Source organism: Protopterus annectens, chromosome 11.part0 (genome assembly GCF_019279795.1).
Source record: "Protopterus annectens isolate FY-2018-M chromosome 11.part0, PAN1.0, whole genome shotgun sequence".
Taxonomy (NCBI): Eukaryota; Metazoa; Chordata; order Ceratodontiformes; family Protopteridae; genus Protopterus; species Protopterus annectens.
The window spans coordinates 922,560,028-922,581,754 of NC_056745.1; the positions used below are offsets into that span (position 1 = coordinate 922,560,028).

The 21,727-nt window shown below is 40.2% G+C and overlaps 1 long non-coding RNA gene across 1 annotated transcript in view; it reads right to left on the reverse strand.

The window, feature by feature from the left end:
- LOC122815641 overlaps nt 1-21,727 on the reverse strand; it is a 140,448-nt gene that overhangs the window by 54,341 nt on the left and 64,380 nt on the right. The window lies entirely within an intron of this gene.

The window sequence follows — 21,727 nt, forward strand, 5'->3', positions numbered from 1 at the left end:
TAGGGACTTATTGGTAGAGGAGATGAAGCTCTAGGACTGAAATTTCTGAAGATGTCAACATTGGGTTCGATATTCACAGGGTGAGACGGACAGAAGAAGACAACAAGGAGTGCATAACCTTCGTTTATAGTCTGCTGACCATTTTCAGTAATGTCTTGGAGAAGCATGTTACAGTGAGACTGCAAGAGGATATAAAAGGGATGAAAGTGTTATTAGAGAGCTACATGCATGCATTGCTGGCAGACCAATTGGAATTACAAAGATGTATTTTTATTATAGTGTAAAACAGCCATTGATGTAAGCCTGCACATAGATGCAGAATACATCAGTTTCCCAGTGTGTGTGATACAGTCAGCCATACAAATCTTCTTGACAAACTTTAACAAATGTAATTGTTTTTACAACTAATAGTCTGGGGAGTAAGCTAGCTAAAACACAGGGAGTGATGTGCTGACTTAGAGGGGAAAAGTAGCATTTTGTGTAATGCTACAGATGGTGAACCACTGGGCTCAGTCTTGGCCCCTTAGTTAATCAACCTCTATATTTTAAATGTTATTGAGGACAAAACTGTATTTCATGTTATGTATGCTGAAACTATTAAATATGAAAAGTTAATATCTAGAAAAAATGACATGAAATGTTTTTAGCATCCACCCAGCAACATGACAATAAGTCTTAACAAAACTCAATGTGAGTTACAGACATAGGCTGTATCTAACTACTGATTCAGTCTGAGTAAGACTGAGACTACAAATACTGATAAAGATCAGGATATCTTGATGGATCAAAAACTTAGCTTCTGCAGCAACCTATACAGAGGCAACTACAAAACAGTTTGATACATGGTTAGGTACCTAAAATCTAGAAATACTGATACAGTATTAAATATTTACTGACCTCTTATAACATCAGAAATGGAGTTTAAGTTCAGACTTTGCCAGCCCAAAAGAAATATAAGAATAAGACTGAAAGGAGACAGAGATCTGTAACAATGTGAACTAAAAGCATGAGGGGCTTGCACTACTATCACGAATTGAACCAGATGAATTAATTTTTCCCATTAGAACAGAACAAGAACGACTTGATTAGTGTATTTAAGGCAAAAATGATGAGTATGCATGCTTTGGTCTTCATAAGAATACAAGAAGAGCAGAAATAAAACTAATAAGAATATTTAATAGAAATAAGAGATGCCTTACACAGATGGTTCATAGGTTGGTACTAGGCTATCAGCCCTAGGGCCTATACAAGCCTAGCCATAACAATTCCCTGGCTATTTCTTCCCTCACTATTTGCTGGCAGAAAGCATTTCTAAACTCTTGAATAGCGTGTCCATTCAAATTAGACTTTGTGATGATGCAGAGACCTTTAACTCAAGACTTGCAAAATATTATGGAGATAAATGGTTTTCCTTAAACTGGCAGTCAGGTACACAAATTTCCATACTTTCCTGTACTTATATTATTATGGCCCAGCATGTAAAAATTAAAGCAAACCACAACAAACTATCACCGTAATATCTGCTGATGGCATAACAGAGCACTACATGTTTAGTACATTAATAATTATATAAAGTAGACATTTAAGAGTTAATATATTCTGACTCTCCCACTGAACCGAAACATCAATATAACATGCATACATACAAATATTTCAAGCACGGGCATTAATGCCCTTCTAGCCTGCCAGTATACCAAAACACTTGTCCCCATAATAGATGTCCAGACTGTTCTTAAAAATATCTAAACTAGTACTTGCTTTAATGTAATTTTGTAGTCTGTTCCATGCATCAGGTGCTCTCTCAGCGAACAATTAGTATACTTTTCATTCCTAAACAATCTTCTACATAGGTTGTCTGATGATTCTCTAGTACATTTTGATAACCCCAAACATTCCCAGAGGAAGTTGTCTCTAAATGCCCTATATACCTGAATAAGATCTCTTAGATATCTATAAGAGACACTGTACAAGTTCAAATATTTTAGTCTTTCGTAATAACTTAAATTTTCACATGCGTGGATGCCCTTGGTATATTTCCGCTGTACTCTTCCTGGTTTACTCATGCTTGTGTTCTTACAAGGTTTCCATACTGTTATTCCATACTCAATTTTGGGTCTAAGGTAACTAATAAACAATGACTTTGTCATTTCTGATTTCCTCGCCTTTATAAATCTTTTTGTACAACCTATAGTCCTATAACTATCATTAACCAATTGATTGGCACGATTAGAAAAACTCAAAGCTGGATCTACCCATATACCCAGGTCATTAAATGAATCTACAGTTTCAATCACTGTGTGTTGTAATAAATATTCACCTTTCAATTTCTGTCTTCCAAATCTCATATGCTTAGTTGCTGATGTATTTATCAGCATATTATTCTTCTGTGCCCAAATGGTCAATTTAGTTAAGCTCTTTTGCAGACATGTCTTATCTGTAACACAATTAATCAGTTTATCCAATTTCAGGTCATCTGCATATAGACTGTAGAATGCCTCAGATGAAAATGTTAGGTCTGAAAGATACAATCTAAATAAGTAAGGGCCTAGGATAGAGCCCTGTGGGACACCTTGACTGTAACCAAGAATGTCACCTGTTCAGTTGCTATATGATACTTGCCATGTCCTATCTGTAAGCCCTGCAGCCATCCATCTTATAAAGAGTACATTGATATCTAGTTGTTCTTGTTTTTGATCACTGTTTTGTGTATGATCCTGTCAAATGTTAAAGTTAAATCTATATAAATGACATCACAGCACAAATTTTCATTCATAACTGTTATTATATTGTTATAAAACATCATGGTGCAGGTGGTAATAGATCTATTTCAACATATGCATGCTGATATATGGTTTCAAGTCCCAACCTATCCTGTTCTGACAATAACTTATCCAGTATTACCTTCTCCATTATTTTCCACAACATGAAAGTAGACTTAAGAGTCTATATGACTCTGGATTTATCCTACTCCTTTTCCCTTAAAGACAGGTGTAATAAGCGCATGTCTCCAATCTTGAGGAATCTCCATATATTTATTTATATGACCTAATGAATAATTAATATAATGGTACCATAAGTTCTTGCTGAAGAGTTCTCAGGCCATTATTACTAATTCTGCCTCCTCCCTGTGCTTTGTTTGGATCTAGTTTGCGCAGTTCTTTTTCGATAAAATCTAATTTGATTAAGTATCTGAGGTTACCTGGATGTTGCTAGGATGACTTATCACTCCCTTTGTGGAGCCAAAGTGTTTTGCATAAGATTTTGTAAATACATGTATAATCTGTTGTGTCTGAGAATACATTTTAGAATATACACACAGTTTATCAGTTTGTATGTCTTTACTCCTCCCACATCTCACATATTTATAAAAGGTTTCTTATTACAATCAATGTCTTTATATTAGTTTTCTTCAATTTTTTCTTGATCTTCTCTCACACTATGCTTGATTTGTTTGCCCAGCTTGTTTATTTCAGTTTTCACAGTTGTAGTTTGACCTTTCTTCCATTTCTTATATTTTTTTATCCATTACCTTAATCAGGTATCTTTTTCTTATGGAAATATGCCCCTGACATTGTATGCCTAGATCCTGATGATGTTAAATATTTTTTTTGTTTGTTGTACTGAATTTCTCTTTCAAAACTTTCCACATTACATCTGCAGTTTTTCCACTGAACACACCACTCTAGTTAGTTTTACATAGTGACTGTTTTGCTTCCATATAATCTGTAACTAATCTTCTGTGGATTGGTTTAGATTTCAGTTTGGTAGAATTATCCAGCAACAAATTAAACTTTATAACCCCATGATCATCAACAGTGATAAAACTTGACTTGAAGTAAAAGTAATTTCATTAGGAACAGAAACAATGTCTAGTATGTTCCATTCTCTGGTAGTTTTTTTTACAACCTGAAGCAATTGTTGTTCCTGAACATACATTGTGAATAATTTCCTTGCTAATGTTGTTGAATCAATATTATTCCAGTCTGTTTCTGGTAAATTTAAGCCCTCAGCTAATATTCTTCTTCTCTCCTGTGTTTCATGCAAGAAATGTATGAATTTCTCTAGGTCATCAGCACTTGACTTTGGTGGTTTATACACTCCAGCAATTTTTATATGTTCCAGGGTTGTCTTTATTGTCATAGTTACACAGTCTATACCAGTGGTTTTCAACCTTTTTACACTTCATATCCTTTGGCGGGTCTACTTCTAATGACCGAAACGCCGATTCGCCGACAGTGAAATCACCGACACGAAACGACCGACAACGCAGTTGACCGACACGCTGGAATCCCGACAGACGGAAGACCGACAAGGGGAATGTGTAAGCGCGACCTGGTAAGTATGCGATAGTGAGGGATTTAGGAGTAGGGAGCGGACAGGTAAGTGTGCAATACTCAGGGATGTAGGGTTAGGGTGTGTGATAGGTGAGTGTGTGGTAGTGTCGGAGCTTGGGGTTCGGGGTGTGTAAGTGAGTTAGGGTTAGGGTGCAGGTAGGGAGAGTGTGCGGTAGTGTCGGAGCTTGGGGTTGGGTGTGTAAGTGAGTTAGGGTTAGGTGCAGGTAGGGAGAGTGCGGTAGTGTCGGAGCTTGGGGTTCGGGGTGTGTAAGTGAGTTAGGGTTAGGGTGCAGGTAGGGAGAGTGTGCGGTAGTGTCGGAGCTTGGGGTTCGGGGTGTGTAAGTGAGTTAGGGTTAGGGTGCAGGTAGGGAGAGTGCGTAGTGTCGGAGCTTGGGGTTCGGGTGTAAGTGAGTTAGGGTTAGGGTGCAGGTAGGGAGTGTGCGGTAGTGTCGGACCTTAGGGTTAGGGTTTGGGTTAGGGCTAGTGGATATGTGTTGTAGTGTACTGTGTTGTTTCCGTGTAGTGTGTCGGTGTTATGGTGTTCGGTGTTTCGCGTTGTCGGGTTTGTGCGTTGTCGGTTGTTTCGTGTCGGTGATTTCACTGTCGGCGAATCGGCGTTTCGGTCATTAGAAGTAGACCCCCTTTGGCATACAATGCTCAAACAGTGATTGTTTTAATTGGTTCCTTTTAAATAATGGTTTTTTTTTTATTATTTCTGCCTTAGCGGTCCCTGAAATATTTCTCCTATTTTCACCAGTCCCCAAGAGTAAAATAGTTGAAAACCACGGTTCTAGATGATTGTCATTGTTGAAGTGACACCCCAACCCAATGAGCAAAAATGGGAAAACAGAGTTGTAGATGGAGCATGGATAGATGGTGCAAAGAAAAACTCTCTCTGTGAAAAAAAAAAAAACAGAAAAGGGGGGACTGCCATGAGTGCTTGAAGGTCAGAAACTTTCTTGGCAGATGTAACAGCAACCAAAAAAACAGTTTTCCAAGTACAGAGCTGCAAAGAAGAAGAAACTGCAGGCTCAAATGGTGGCTGAGTCAACTTTTCAAGAACAAAATTAAGGTCCCAAGAAGGAGGAATTGGCTTTCCTGTGGGCCTGATATGAAAGACGCCTTTCAAAAATAGCTTGACTTCAAATCTAGATGAAAGTGGTGGATTTAATAGCCTAGAAGAAGAGATAGATAAGAAATGACCTTTAACATTTGAGTATGCTGGCCAGAAAAGAACAGCTCACACAAATAAGAAAGAATGGTAGGGATACCCAATGAAAAAGGGTCCTGTTCATATTTGTGACACCAAACAGGAAATCTTTTCCACTTAGTCACATAAGATTTTCTAGTAGTGGGTTTTCTGGCTTCTTGCAAAATCCAAAGCACTTCCTCAGAAAACATCCAAAGGGTGAATGAGAGATCCCTTGTCCTCTGTGAGAAGATCCATCCTTTGAGGTAGCTTGTGATAATTGCTCCTGGCCATATAAAATAGAAGGGGAGCCAGTGCTGTCTGGTCAACAACAAGATTTTGGACCTGTTCATAGGATCTTGCATAGGACTCTTGGTAAGAGGTAGGCATACAGAAACATCCCTTTCCAAGAAAAAAGCATGGCATTTACTTTCCAAGACAGAGGGCTTGGCACTCTGAAACAGAACCTGGGAAGTTGTCTGTTTGGAAGGTAAAAGTATCTACTTGAGTACCCCACCACTGGACAATGTCCAGGAATACCTCCCTGTGAAGTATCCATTCATGAGGATCTGTCCTGAATCTGCTCAGGTTGTCTGCCACTAGACTGTGCTCTGACAGAATGGAGAATGCCTAAAAGGTCAGCATATAGTGGTTCACAAAATTCAAAGCCCAAAGAACCATCCTGAAAAGAAGGTAGGACTTTGTGCCCCCTTTCTTTTTTATGTACAACAAAACCATGACATTATCTGGGAGAGGCCCAAAGGAAATGCAAAGCAGGAAGAACCAGAATCAGGGCTCTCATCTCTTTATGTTGATATAGTCTGCTAATTGTTGAGGAGACCAAACCAAATGGACTCTGATGTTGTTGGAAGAATCTCCCCAGACCTGATCCAAAGCATATGACTGGGGAGAGGAGCCTGAAAAGTCAAGCCAACATTTAGAGAAATCTGATTAATCTAACATAGGAATTCATGTCTGAGGCAAGACAAAAGAGGGATGGGAAAGTCCAGAAGATGACAGTGTTGTAGCAAATTTTCCTCACATGAAGTCGAGCAAAGAGGGCTGTAGGAATGGTGGATGTCATGAGTGCTAGAACTTGAAGAAATTTTCTTGCAGACACCACTTGAACAAGAAGAAGAAACTGGAAATAAGCTGTCAAGAAAAGGACCTTGGGAGGAGGAAGCAAAGCCAGCACTGGCAAGGTCCCTTGCTTGTTTACGTACCACAAAACTGTGGTGTTATCTGTGAGAATATGTAAGAGACCTGGTGCCCAAATGGAGTGCAAAGCATGAGAAGCCAGAATTGAAACTCTCAACTCTTTGATGTTGATATGATCTGCTAGTTGCTGAGTTGCTAGTTGTTGACCTCATGCAGTCTGATGTTTCTGGAAGACACTCACCAACCCTGATCCGAAGCATCTGTATAAAGGTCCTGAAAGGGAAGAGGAGCCTGAAAAGGCAGGCCAGGATTTAGAGAAATCTGATGAATCCACCAGTAGAATTCATGTTTGAGGCAAGGCTAGAGAGGGGTTGGAAAGTCTGGAGGGTGAGAGTGTTGTAGCCGAACACTTTTGAGATACCACTGAAATTTTCTCATGTGGAGTCTGTCAAAGGGGACCATAGGAATGGAGGATGCCATGAATGCCAGAGCTTGAAGAAATTCTCTTGCAGAAACCACTTGAATAAGAACAAGAGACTGGAAATAAATTGTCAAGGAAAGGATCTTGAGAGGAGAAAGCAAAGTCACCATTGGCAAAGTCTGAATCCTGCAATCCAGAAAAACCTGATCCTGAGAAGAGGTTAGAACAGACTTTTTTGAGATTGAGAGTGAACCCCACACTGTGGAGCAAAAGCATAGTATAGTCTAGATCCTGAAGCAGAAGCTACTGAGAATGGGCTTGAATCAAAAGATTGTTCAAATAAGGAAATATCTGAATTCCTGAATTCTGTAGAAGGCTCCCACATGGGCCACACATTTGATAAAGACTCTTAGAGCTGTAGAAAGATGAAAAGGCAAAGCAGAGCATTGATAATATGAGGGGAAACATAGAACCATAATAATTTCATGAAGACCGAGTGAATAGGAATGTGAACATAGGTGTCCTTTAAGTCCAGACTCACCAAGTAGGCATGAGGAAGCAACAGAGGAAACAGAGACCAGAGAGACAACATTTGAATGCTGGAACATTTAGAAAAGTGTTGAGAAAGGAGAGATCCAGAATGGGTCTCCAAGAACCCTCCTTCCTGGGAACATAGGAATAAAATCCTTTGCCCTGCTGAGAAGGTGGAACTGGCTGAATAGTTCCCTGAACCAAAAGGTCTTGAAGATTCAAAGGAAAGTGAGGAAGTTAGCAATGGGGAGGTTGGAGAATGCTCAGGGACATCCAAATCATGAAGTAACATAAGTAATAATAATAAGTAATAATAATAATGTTGCATGATACATTTATTTCCATAATAGAAATACACATGTGGCATTAACTTATTTAAATTCTACTAATTTTATTTTCACATAAAAGCCAGGTGTCACTTCACATTCTCCATGTCCAAATGTATGCCCATTAAAGCATGACCAACTTTCACTACTGATAGTGTTAATACATTTATTTAGTAATCCTATATGCAGGATTATGATCGAGTCTCCAATAGTAACGTATATATTATGTGTTCGAGACATGCCAAGAACATATAATATACATGTTACACATAACCAAAATGTTGGTACAGGAAAACAAGTCTCGTTATTGTTCCAACTACCAATATACTTTTACTGGTTAAATGCTTTCATTCTCATTCCAAAGAACTCCATTAGAACAACCATATTTTAACACAAGACACTTTTAAACCAGTTCCTTATGAATCCCATGACACACACCAAACAATAAAAAGTCTCTAAAGCAAAATTCAAGAGAACATTAAATTACCTTGTAGAGCATTCATGCTTAAAAAAACTAAATTATAAAAAGAAAACACATTATATTTGTAATGTATATGAAAAATATATGGGTATTCATTAAATATTTAAAAATTAGAATTTAGAATATTTTCAATAAGGATGAAAAATATGTAATAAACACAGTTTTATAATCTTCTCCTCCTTAATGCCAAAACTACAATTTATCATTAATGCCCAGGGTTTTTGTTGCATCTAACAACAATTACCAGTGTAACTGCCTTGACTTGAGATAATCTTGCCAGTTCACACCTCTGCAAAAAGATCTTACTCTTTCCAGCATAACAAACACAAATTCTGAAATGTGAACACTTTTCAATGTGACTACATAAGGCATCAGTACAATCCCTTCTTTTTTATTGCATAATTATACTGATAAATTATCCTACTGAAATGATGTCCTGTTTTTCCAATTTTAAATGCTAGTTAGGATGAGCATAGAGCTACATATACTATCTCTCTGGTATTAACTTCTGTTTGGTTCTATAACCCTGGGGTATCCATCAATAGCAATATTAGGAGTGTCCAAAGTTCACCTGCACTGTGCACAGGTTCCACATTTTTTCATAACCTTAACCCTCTACTATATCCCATTAAAGCTCCCTTGATTTTTCTCAAATAAATATTTCAGGCTTTTAGCCCTCTGATATATACAATCTGTGGGGCATTGTCAAGCTTTTCATTTAAATCAAAGACTTCAGATGAGCATGTCCAGTTTTCTTTTCAAGTCTATTGCTAATATCCTTTATATTATTCATAAAATCTAGAACTATCCCTTTGGAATAATTCCTTCCTTCCCTATTCCTCATCTTTAAATACTATCCCTTTGGAATAATTCTTTCCTTCCCCATTCCTTGCCTTTAAACACATTAGATCTATAATCCGAGGTAGAAATTTAGTATATCCACTACATATGACTGCTATTAAAATGCAGCATATGGTTTAAATAAGTGTTTTCTTTAAGTTCCTGGGCCAAATCTCCCAGTCTCACGGTTATATAAGAAACTATCCAAAAAGTCTGCACTTTCTGTACCCACTTAATACATATGTTTTTAAAAAGTGGTGGTTTTCTTAATGTAACCATAAAATTATACAAATCATTTCCCCTAATCCCACAATATAAATATATTATCCAAAAAACTAGAATATTGCAATATAAATTGATTATATGTTGAAGAAAAAACAAATCCCTTTTCCCATCACCCCAAAACTAAGCAAAAATTGGAGATGAAGCGGCACCCATTTTGACACCTGTTGTCTGTTTGTAATATTCCCTTCATAATAAACATAATTGTTTACCAATACCTCTTGCATACAATCAGTTGTTAACTGAACGTCGATGTCGCTTACTCTCTTATCTTCCCATGGTAGGATCATAGGAGATTACTAGGCTAATGGCCTGAAGGCCCTTACAAGCCTAGCCAAGTTCAACCATTGTTCCCTAGAGAGTTCATGTTTCAGGCAGACTAATTCAACACTTACTACCCCTGCCCAAGAGGGACACAGGTGAAACCCCCGGAGTTTTTATTTTTTTGCTTTATTTTATTTTAGTTTCGACTTTCTGAAATGTCGGTCATATGGTCTCGGCCATATGACATTTGGCATTTCGGAAGGTCGATCAACTTAAGTAGATCCTGTGAAGCATATCTGTCTCTCCAGCAAGTCCTGCTGATGTCACATAGTAGGTTCAGGTTCCTAGAGCGAGTGCATCATGTACCATTTGACTTATGAATGTGCAGCTTTTCCATTAAGGCAGGATCTGAGATTGCTTTATATGCGAGGCACAGGTCGCCTCTGAGTTTATATGACACAGAGTATAGTGACAGTGATTTCAGTCTGCCAACATATGACATGTGCTGAAGATCCTGAATTTTCTTTGTAAGAAACCTTTGAGGTCTCTCCAGTTGCTGCAGGTGTCTGGTAAGATACACGTCAAAGAGAGCACTGTACTCTAGCATTGGTCTGATGAGGGACAAGTACAGGGGGGTAAGAACCTCCTTTGTTCTGAAAGCAATGCCCTTACTTATGAAGTGGCAATGTAGAATGCCCTTCTTACCACTATGGAGACATGGTGGTCAAAGTATGGGTTGCTGTCAACCTGTGTGCCCAAATCTCTCACTACTGTTTGGGGTGTTGTTATTAAAATAATAATCTGCTGGAACATCTCCCTTGCCGAAGGGGATGATGATGCATTTTTTTAGCATTGAGTTTTAACCCATGACTTTGGCAGTAGATGCCAAAGAATAGTGGCCCCAGCACCGAACCCTGTGGAACATCACTGGTTACAGGTGTGCTGGTGGAGGTTGAGTCACCTAATTTCACTGTATGTCATCTATCGGTGAGCCGGTTTGCAACCCACCTGACAATATACAGGTCAATCCCCAGCTGGGTAAGTTTATCAATGATGCCTGAGTGGGAAATAGCGTCAAAGGCCTTGGCTAGGTCTAGATAGGCCATATGCACAGATTTGCCTTTGTCCAGGGCTTTGGTGACTGTCTAAAAGACGTCCACCAAATTTAACAGGCACGACCTTCCTTTAATGAACCCAAACTGGGTCTTGTCAGATGTTTGGAGGGCTCCTATATCTTTGTTGATAAGGTCCATGATGATTCTCTCCATGACCTTAAAGATCAGGCTGGTCAGGATTATGGGTCTATGGTTCCCCAGATTGGTGGATGTGCCCCTTTATGCAAAGGGATGAAGGTAGATGTTTTCCATTCAGCAGGGATAAAACCGGTGCTTAGGCTGTGGTTGAAAAGGGTACCCAGTGGTGCTGCTAATTCCTGTATTAATCCATTAAAAATGCAGCCTGGGATGTTATCAGGTCCCACAGAGGCTGTGTTTTTCGGCTCTGGAGAGAGCATTTAAGACCTGCTCCTTAGAGATTCTAGGTGGGAACAGGTAGTAGGGATGCTTTGGGGTATATGAGGCGAGAAGTTTTCACTGAACCTGTCCGCTAGCAACAGATTCTGTATATCTGGTGCCATTTACAGCTAGTTCTGATCAAATCTGGGTTTTTCCTTTAAGGTTATGGATGTAGCTATAGAAAGCCTTGTGGTTATCTTTGGCAAGTGTAGCTAATTTGGATTCATAATTAGCTGTGGAACACTTTACAAGGTTAACAAAATTAAACCAAAAACCTCATGAATAAAAACAGTGGTCCTATAAAAACAAAAACAATGCAATAACGAACCACAAAAGTATAAACTATTACATAAACCTGGAAAGTGCTTTCATTTCAAAAGGAACTTTTTCAGACCAAGTCAGGCTTAAAAAAAGCCTTATTTAAAAGATTACATCAGAAACAGCTGACCAAAGTGAATCAATGAATTAGCCCTTTCCTTTTTAAGACTACCTTGTATTTCTCCCATTCATTTAATCCAGGGAAGTTACATGCATTTAATCTTACCTGCCAACAGTATTCTTTCCAATTTAAGTCATCCTCAGCATCAAACCTACTAGCATAATTCGATACTTGATCTACCACAGAAAATTGAAATGCATGTAACTTCCCTGGATTAAATGAAAGGGAGAATTACAAGGTAGTCTTAAAAAGGAAAGGGTTAATTCATTGATTCACTTGGGTCTCAAGAAGATTCAAGTAGGCAGTGTGGGTAGCCTGGTTCACAGGGGGGGTCCTATAGCTGGCTATAATGTGGAGCAGAGTCTTACTTACAGTCAGTTGCACCTGGAGTAATTCAAGGGAATCATTTTATTTAACCATTCTAGAGGTGTATTTATCTTTGATGAATACAGATACTCCATTTCCTTTAATTCTCCCACTTTCAGTTATTGGTCTGAACGTGTGGAAGGCATTAAAACCTGGTATGGCCAGGGTGCTTTCCTTGGCCTAAAACCAGGTGTCTGCGACTGCATAGATGTCAGCATCTTCCAAAGTGAGGACTGCTTCCAGTGAGTGCAGTTTTTAGGTTCAGACTCCTAGCACTTGGCAGCATAACCTTGAGGTTGTTTTTGAGGATATTTTTATGTTGGGAATTTTGTTCTTGTGACATTGCCTAAAAAGGCAGTATTGGGTAGGCAAGTGTCTTAGCCAGTAACCAAAATCCTAGAGGTGACAGATGAAGACCATCTCTGGCAAAGCATTTAGGTCTATCGACCATATCATTCCATGCTGAAAGGTAATGCTGCAAAACAATTTACATTCCTAGTGTGAAGATATGCAAAGGCTGCCAGCCTAGCTAGATAACATTTTGTAGATAATTCTATGTCATTGTAAATATGAATATAATCCACAGGGTTGTCCTCTTAAATGTAAGAAAACTGTGTTAAATGATGAACTTCAAAAATGTAACCACAGTGCACTCTGAAAGAAAGCTAAGTCAAGCATTGTATGACTGCTTGACCTCAAAGTTCAGGGACATAATGTCTGGACTGAGGAATTCCTTCTATTGTTTTGAGACCAGAGTTAATTGCAATGTTTTACATGTACAATGTATTTTATTGTTATGGCTTCCTGGCCAGGTGCAAGATCAAAGAAATATTCAAATTCTGAATTTCTTCTAGCCTGAGAACCCGAATAGAATGATGTAATCTAAAACAAGTCAGCAGTGATGTATTACCAATTTAAGAGATCTCATTTTGCATTTGTCTTCAGAAATGACTACTCACCAGCACTTGCTTTGCTCTGTCTATATGTAAGTAGGATCTTAGACTTTAGTGTGTCTCTTAAAAACAGATAGAAAATAGTAAGTTTAGTCTAGCTGTTTTCTATATTTATGTCAGACTATTCCACAGTATTATTTTAAGCATTTTCCTGTGATTTCTGAACTCTTGACTAGCACTGTGTTGAACTGAGAAGATTTGTCTTGTGTTTTTATTAGTTATTATTAAATATTTTAAGCCTTTCAACTGTGGCTGTTTTGTGTAGAGATAATGTAAGCTCTAGAGTACTTGCATGTATTTTGTGATACTGTACAAGGCCACTCCAATAAGCCTTGCTATTTGTCCACTTACTATTTGGATAATAATATTGCCCAGTATAATCGGGCACCCTTTGGCAAGGGCATTTTTACTAGCTGATAAGGGTAGTTGGTGGCAGTGATTACTACCTTATAGCCTGGCAGGAGGTGGCATAGCTGAAGAACCTGTGACAGCCTTCCCCAGGAGTGTCTGTGTGTTTGTATATAAACCAAATCTCAAAGTGTGTGTGTGTGTCAGCTACTTGGGCAAGGACATGAAGCACTGGTTGGACACAGAGGGCACTGGAGGTTTTGGCTTGACTACTCGGCTGAGATCTATACCCTATAGCTGTGCCAGTGGGGTGTCTTATTGGGGATCTGGACAGAAAGGGAGAAACCAGCCCCACACTGACTGTAATCTCTATGTGCTCTTAAGGGAAATTGTACTTTACTGTGTGTGTATTTGTTATCCCTCCCAATGTGGATGCCCCTCACTGATGCTAGTGGTGAGGATTGAGGCTCCTTGATTACTGGGCCAGTGTACAGGTGTCACATATTAATTGGTTGGTATTGGTGGGATATCCACACCACGTATTAATTGGTTGGCAATTGGCTTGTAGTGATGTGGATAGTGAATTCCTGTAGCTTCTGTACAGTGATCACTGAAGGTGTTTTGTACTCTAAATCAGCCATGCGGTGAATATTCAGAGTTCAGATCACAAGTGTTTTATTTCTTTTGTTAGCTTAGTTAGTCAGGGAGAGCAGGCAAGCATGTCAGCAGAGGAGTATGGCAAGCTGACAAGGAGCCAGTTGGCTGAAATGCACCAGGCTAAGGAACTGGTGCATGGAAACCTGACTAAGGCAGACATGATTGCAGCTTTGGTCATAGCTGCATCAGAAAACTGCAATCATGAGGACAATCAGATTGGGCATGGAAGTGTACAACACTCAGAGAATGGACAACTCAACCTTTCTGCAGAGGACTTAAAAATCCATCTGGAGCTAAAGAGACTTGAGTTGGAGGCCAGGCATTTAGAACAGAGAGACTGAGACATCTACAGATTGAGAAGAATGAGAAACTGCTATGCCTGGAAGCTGAGGAGAAAGAGAGGCAGAGGCAGCATGAAAAGGAGATGCTGACTCTTCCCCAGAGTCATGGAGGTAATGGTGAAGGGGGTAACCGGACCACAGAAGCACAAAAGGTCAGTAAATTTCTTCAGCAGTTTACAGAGTGGAATAATTTTGATAGTTTCATTAATATGTTTGAGAGGATATGTAAACAGCATGATGTTGACCAAAGGCTCTGTGTACAGTTCCTGACCCCCTTACTCCATGGTAAAGCTGTAATTATGTTTTCTAAACTTTCTGATTGTGAATTCTTTTGATTATACTGCTGTTAAGAATTGTTAGAATGTTTTAAGCTAACACCTGAAACTTATAGGAAAACGTTTCGTGAGCATAGACGCAAGGCAGCTGAAAGTGTGTGTGAATATGTTGCTGAACTAAGCACTTATTTTCATAGGTGGGTGAGTGGATGTCAGGTCACCACTTTTGAAGGCTTGGCAGACTTTTAGGTGAGGGAACAAGCCCTTAGCATTTTGGCTGAGGACACGAGGATCTGATTAGCTGACAATGTGCTACTTCAGATGGACTGGGGAAGAAGGGAGACCTATACCCAGCAAGCAGGGCATCCCTGCACAGGAAAGGGACCCACAATACTGCTCATGGGTCTAAAGAAACTCATGGTGGGCAGCCTAGACTGCCCCAACAGAATCTGCCAGTAAGAGGGGAAGCCACTAGTCCAAGTACACATCCAGGACCTAGGGTTAAATGTTTTGAATGCAACCAGTGGGGTCATGTGGCATACAAATGTCCACGGAGGCAAGGAGGGGAACAAAAAGTGAGGGAGCCAGTAAGTGGGAAGGACAAAATGCCAACAGTAGGTTGTCTTGTGACAACAAGGGTACCAAACTACCACAAGAGGTTATATCCTATTATAGTGAATGACAAAGAGACCATTGCTAAGAGAGACACATCCTCTGATATAACCATTGTAAAGCCTACAATGGTTACAGAGGAGCACTACTTGCCTGGGCAGTCTACTCTAGTCAGAGCTTTAGGAGGGACCCCATTCTGAATACCTTTGGCTATGGTTCACCTTGACTGGGAGGGTGGAAAAGGAAGCCAGCCAGTAGGTGTGTTTGAGGATATCCCTGCAGATGTCCTGATTGGGAATAATTTTGATAATGCAGTGCCATGCACTCATACAGTTACATGCAGTCAGGCTAGGAGACAAGCAAGTGGGTGTGGTAGCCTGAAGAGACCCAGACACACCACACACTTGCAGCCAGGACTGATGAGGTGGCTACTTCTGGGAGGGAGCTACTCTGTAGCCGTGAGACTGAAGGTGAGCCACAGCTGCTTGTGGGTACTGATGTTCCCTTGGACAGAGTGACTGCAAAGGTAGAGGTGAGTAGTAGTACCCAGACTGACAGAGAGGCACAGCTGTCACAGGATGCCAGATGTCCTGTGGAAGGGGAGCTGGGAAGGGTTACAAAGAGAGAGTTGAGACAGGCTCAGCTCTCAGACCCTACATTGCAAGGCCTGAGGCAGGTAGCAAGTGAGGTGCCTGATTCTCAAGGGAAGGGGGAATCTGTATACTGGAACAAAGGGTTACTGTACAGAGAGTGGACCCCTGAGGGAGGGCTAGAAGCTGAGAGGGTACAGCAGTTGGTAGTGCCTAGAGCCTAACATCTGGCACTTCTAGTCACAGCCCATGATATTCCCTTTGCAGGTCATATGGGCATAAAACATACAAAGAGACATATTATGCAAAACTTTTATTGGCCTGGAATTTCCTGAGATGTAACAGGGCACTGCTGGATCTTTGAGCATGTCAAAGGGTAGGCAAGGCAAGAGACAAGGTGAGGGCTCCTTTGTTGCCTTTGCCTGTGATTGAGGAGCCATTTCAAAGGTAGCTATGGCTATTGTGAGGCCTCTGAATACCTCAAGTTCCACAGGGAAAAGGTATATCCTATTGGTAGTAGATTATGCTACAAGATACCATGAGGCATGGCTTTGTCCTCCATTGAGGCAGAAAAGGTGGCAAATGCTTTGTTAGAGGTTTTCAGCAGGGTAAGTTTCCCAAAAGAAATACAGAATGACAGAGGTGGCAATTTCATGTCAGACCTGCTGGCTTGTCTGTGGAAGAACTGTGGGGTGAAGTACCTGAAGACCACCCCTACCATCCCCAGACTAATGGTCTTGTTAAACGCTACAATCAAGTCCATGCTGTGGGAATTTGCAGACCAGTTTAAGAGGAAGTGGGACAAATATTTGCCACATCTGTTGTTTGCTTACAGAGAGGTTCCCCAGGAATCCACAGGTTTTTCACCCTTTGAATTACTGTATGGGCATAGGGTGAGGGGACCTCTAGATTTAATTCCAGATGAGTGGGAGGGTTAGTGTGAATCTTACAAGGAGTCTGTTGTGGCATATGTCCTAAACCTCAGTACAAGGCTCAGGGAACTCATGGGCTTGGCCCAGGAGAACCTGGCAGAAGCCCAACAACAGAAAAAGGTCTGGTATGACAAGAAAACTCGAGACAGAGAGTATGCTATAGGGCAGCAGGTAATGGTTCTCATTCCTGTCAGACACAACAAGTTGCAAGCAGCATGGGTGGGACCCTACAAGGTGATAAGCAAGGTAAGTGGTGTTAACTACCTGGTAGAACTGCTAGGCAGGAGGCAGGAGCACAAATTGTACCATGTTAACTTGATGAAATCTTACTATGATAGGGAGGCCCTTGTGCTAAGTATTTGCAGTGGATTGCAGGAGGAGATTGAGGGAGATCTGGTGACTGATCTCCTCAATGAGGCTCGGACTGTCACCTTAGCAAAAGGGGTAGTAATGTCCCAGCAGCTATCTCCTACCCAGGTTTGAGAAATCCGAGCAGTGTTACAGGAGTTACGGGACATGTTCACTGGGAAACCAGGGTGCACCTACCAGGTGCAGCACCAGGTGGATACAGGACCCCAAAGGCCTATTATGCAGGCCCCTTACAGGGTGCCTGAGAGAGTCAAACAGACTCTGAGGGAGGAGATACAGGAAATATTAGAACTAGGGGTAATTCAAGAGTCCAGCAGTCCCTGGGCCTCCCCAGTGGTGGTGGTACCAAGAAGGATGGCAGCACCAGGTTTTGTGCGGACTACAGGAAATTAAATATTTACACACAGTCAGAAGCTTGCCCCATACCTAGGATAGATGACACCCTAGAGCAGCTGAGTGGTGCTAAGTATCTTACCACCACTGATCTTACCAAGGGTTACTGGAAGGTGCCCTTGACTCCCAGTGCTAGAGAGAAGTCAGCCTTTATGACTCCTTTTGGCTTGTATGAGTTCAAAAAGATGTCCTTTGGGATGAAAAATGCCCCAGCAACTTTCCAGAGGCTGGTTGATCATATCCTAGCAGGAGCAGGGGGGGTTTCCCTTGCTTACCTAGATGATATTGCCATCTACAGCCATTCCAGGCAAGACCACCTTCAACATGTCAGGGAGGTGCTGGGCAGACAACAGAGGGCAGGGTTGACCATTAAGTCCAGCAAATGTCAGGTGGGTATGGCAGAGGTCTTTTAGCTGGGACTTAGAGTGGGGAGTGGTAAGATCAGGCCAGAACCTGCAAAAGTGGAAGCCATTCAGGCATGGCTTGCACCTGTTACCAAAAAGCAGATGAGGACATCCTTAGGGACAGCAGGGTACTACACAAAGTTCATCCCCAGTTATAGTACCACAGCCGATCCCCTCACAGACCTAACAAGGAAATACAGGCCAGATAAGGTAATGTGGACCACAGTATGTGAGCAGGCATTCCAGAGGTGTAAAGAAGCTTTGGGGAGACCCCCTGTGTTAGCCAGTCTAGATTACAGCAAAGAATTTGCTGTGCAGGTGGATGCTTTGAACCATGTGGTGGGGGCTATACTTAGCCAGATTTCCTCAGAGGGAGAAGGGCACCCAGTGGTTTATCTCAGTCGTGGGGTTCAACCGAGGGAGGAATGCTATACAGCTGTAGAACAGGAATGTCTAGCCATAGTGTGGGCACTGCAGAAACTTCAGCCTTATCTGTATGGAAGAAAATTAACTTTAGTTACAGATCACAATCCCCTAACATGGTTACACTGAACCAGCCAGCAAAATGCCAAGTTGCTAAGATGGAGCCTAGGGTTGCAAGCATATGATATGTCAGTGCAGCACTGCAGTGGGTTTAGCAACACCAACGCAGATGGGCTCTCAAGACAGGAAATCGGGTAAGGTATACTCAGAAAGACCTAACCCTCTCAAGCAACATTTCTCAAGGGTCACTTGAAAAACTAGCTTGAGTTCTCCAGGGGGAGGGGGGAAGATATGTGAAGATATGTGAAGCCTGCCAGCCTAGCTAGACAGAATTTTGTAGATAATTCTATGTCATTGTAAATATTAATATAATCCACAGGCTTGTCCTCCTAAATGTAAGAAAACTGTGTTAAATATTGAACTTCAAAAATGCAACCACAGTGCACTCTACTGGAAGAAAGCTGATAAGTCAAGCATTGTAACACTGATCTCAAAGCTCAGAGACATAATGTCTGGACTGAGGAATTTTTTCTATTGTTTTGAGACCAGAGTTAATTGCAAGGTTTTACATGTATAATGTATTTTATTGTTATGGCTTCCTGGCCATGTGCAAGATCAAAAAAATGTTAAAACTCTCAGTTTCTGCTAGCCTGGGAACCAGAAAAGAATGATGTAATCTAAAATGAGTCAGCAGTGATGTATTACCAATTTAAGAGATCTCAGAGAGAAAAAGAGAGCATTTTGCATTTGTCTTCAGGACTGACCACTCACCAGCACTTGCTTTACTCTGTCTGTATGTAAGAAGGATCTTGCACTTTAGTGTCTCTCTTAGAAATAGATAGAAAATAGTAAATTTAGTCTATCTGTTTTCTATATTTATGTCAGACTATTCTACAGTATTATTTTAAGCATTTTCCAGTGATTTCTGAACTCTTGACTAGCACTGTGTTGAATTGAGAAGATTTGTGTTTTTATTATTTATTATTAAACATTTTTAATTCTTTCAACTGTGGCTGTTTTGTGTAGAGATAATTTAATGTAGAGATAATTTAAGCTCTAGAGTACTTGCATATATTTGGTGATACTGTACAAGGCCATTCCAAAATGCTCTCTCTTTCTCTCTGAGATCTCTTAAATTGGTAATACATCACTGCTGACTCATTTTAGATTACATCCAAATAATAAGTGGACGAACAGCAAGCCACGAACAGCAAGCCTTGCTGTTCATCCACTTACTATTTGGATAATAATATTGCACAGTATACTCAGAAACCCTTTGGTAAAGGCCTTTTTAGTAGCTGATAAGAGTAGTTGGTGGCATTTGTTACTACCTTATAGCTTGGCAGGAGGGGGCATAGCTGGAGAACCTGTGCCAGCCTTCCCCAGTTTGTATATACACCAAATCTCAAAGTGTGTGTGTGTCAGCTACTTGAGCAGGGACACAAAGCGCTGGTTGGACAGAGAGGGCACTGGAGGTTTTGGTTTGACTACTCAGCTGAGATCTGTACCCTATAGCTGTGCCAGTGAGGAGTCTTATTGGGGATTTGGAGAGAAAGGGAGAAACCAGCCCTAGACTGACTGTGATCTCTGTGTGCTCTTAAGGGAAATTGTACTCTACTGTGTGTGTATTTGTTATCCCTCACAACATGGACGCCCCTCACTGATGCTAGTGGTGAGGATTGAGGCTCCTTGATTAAGTTTATGGGTGTCACACCTAGATCATGTGGAATGACAAGAAATAAATCTTTTATATCCACCATGACTAAAAGGCTTATTTGTTCAAATATAACCCCAGCCATAGTATTTGGGAAATATTTTATATATTTGTTATCAAAAAATGTTTTAAGCTAAAATCCACACATTTTGCCAAAGATTCAGTCTGGGAATCCCCTGCAGCAATAATTGGTCTCAAAGGGGAATCCGCTATACTCTTGTGTATCTTTGGGATAATTAATATGGTTGGTATTACAGAGCTATCCACCTTTAAAAATTCATTCACAGGTTATTAACTGAACCCAAACTCCAACTTAAGCCTTATTCAACCATGAATTAAGCCTAGAATATGCTATATTAACCTCATTTTTTTGACACCACAAAAAAATAATTACCATCACTCCAGCACAGCATCATTTGTTTACTGGCATTAAGGAGGGGGAGATTACAAAATTATAACACAAAATAGTGTGATTCACACTGTTGCCCTCACAAATAAAAGGGTGCAGAAAGTCAAAAATTCTAATACATCCGAATTGAAGTATGAAGATTTTATGAAATATGAGTTAAACACTTTCATCCATATCCAATGCTTGGATTTCTTCAGAACTCATGAATTTAAAAAAAAAACAGCTCTTAACGATATCTTCTCTAGGATGGAATTTAAGTTTCTACATTCTGTACCACAAAATGAGCATCATTCCCCATGGTCACTTCTCATCTCCATAAATCTCTCTTCACTTAAAGCTTTCTTACAACCAAAAGAAAAACAAAACAGAAACTCTTCTTTCTAAACCTAAGGTAATCTTTAAGTGAAGAGAGATGTATGAAGATAAGATCAGGTTTTAGTCTCAGACATAATGTTAGCAGCATATATGGGGTGATTAATAGTTAATACGCATCTTTCTAAGCATTATTAAGGTTGTAGCTCTTACTAGAGTAGAGCTGAACAAGGATGTGATTTAACTATTATTGGAGTGTAATCATGGCGCTCCATGCACTACATCTTTTTAATGACATGTACCAAATCATTAATGTCAGTTCTGTAATTTCCAAAGAAGCATTTTATGTAAAATACTGAGCACATTTACAACAATATCTATTTGGAGTTCAAATAATTAAGCACATATGGCTCCCTCAGGTAGAAATTAACTTCTCCAAATGATCTGGCTCAGAATACTAAAATTTTAAATGGAAATATTGTTGTATTTAAATTATACTAATTCTGTGCTCACTGAAAGCCAGCTATTGGTCCACATTAACTCTTTTCCAGTCACAAACTCATTAAAGCATGACTGCTTTCTTAATAATGAATATTAAAATTCAGTAACCAGCAGTTCTATAATTTGAGTGGTAGTATAACACTATATATGAAAATAATGAACTTATTTACAACTATACAGGCCTGCATTTCACTTGGAAATATAGGCATATGTTTGTCAAATAAAATTAGCTTTAAACATGCTGAAATTGTAAATGTCAATAATAATACTAGCTGGTATTAAATGAACT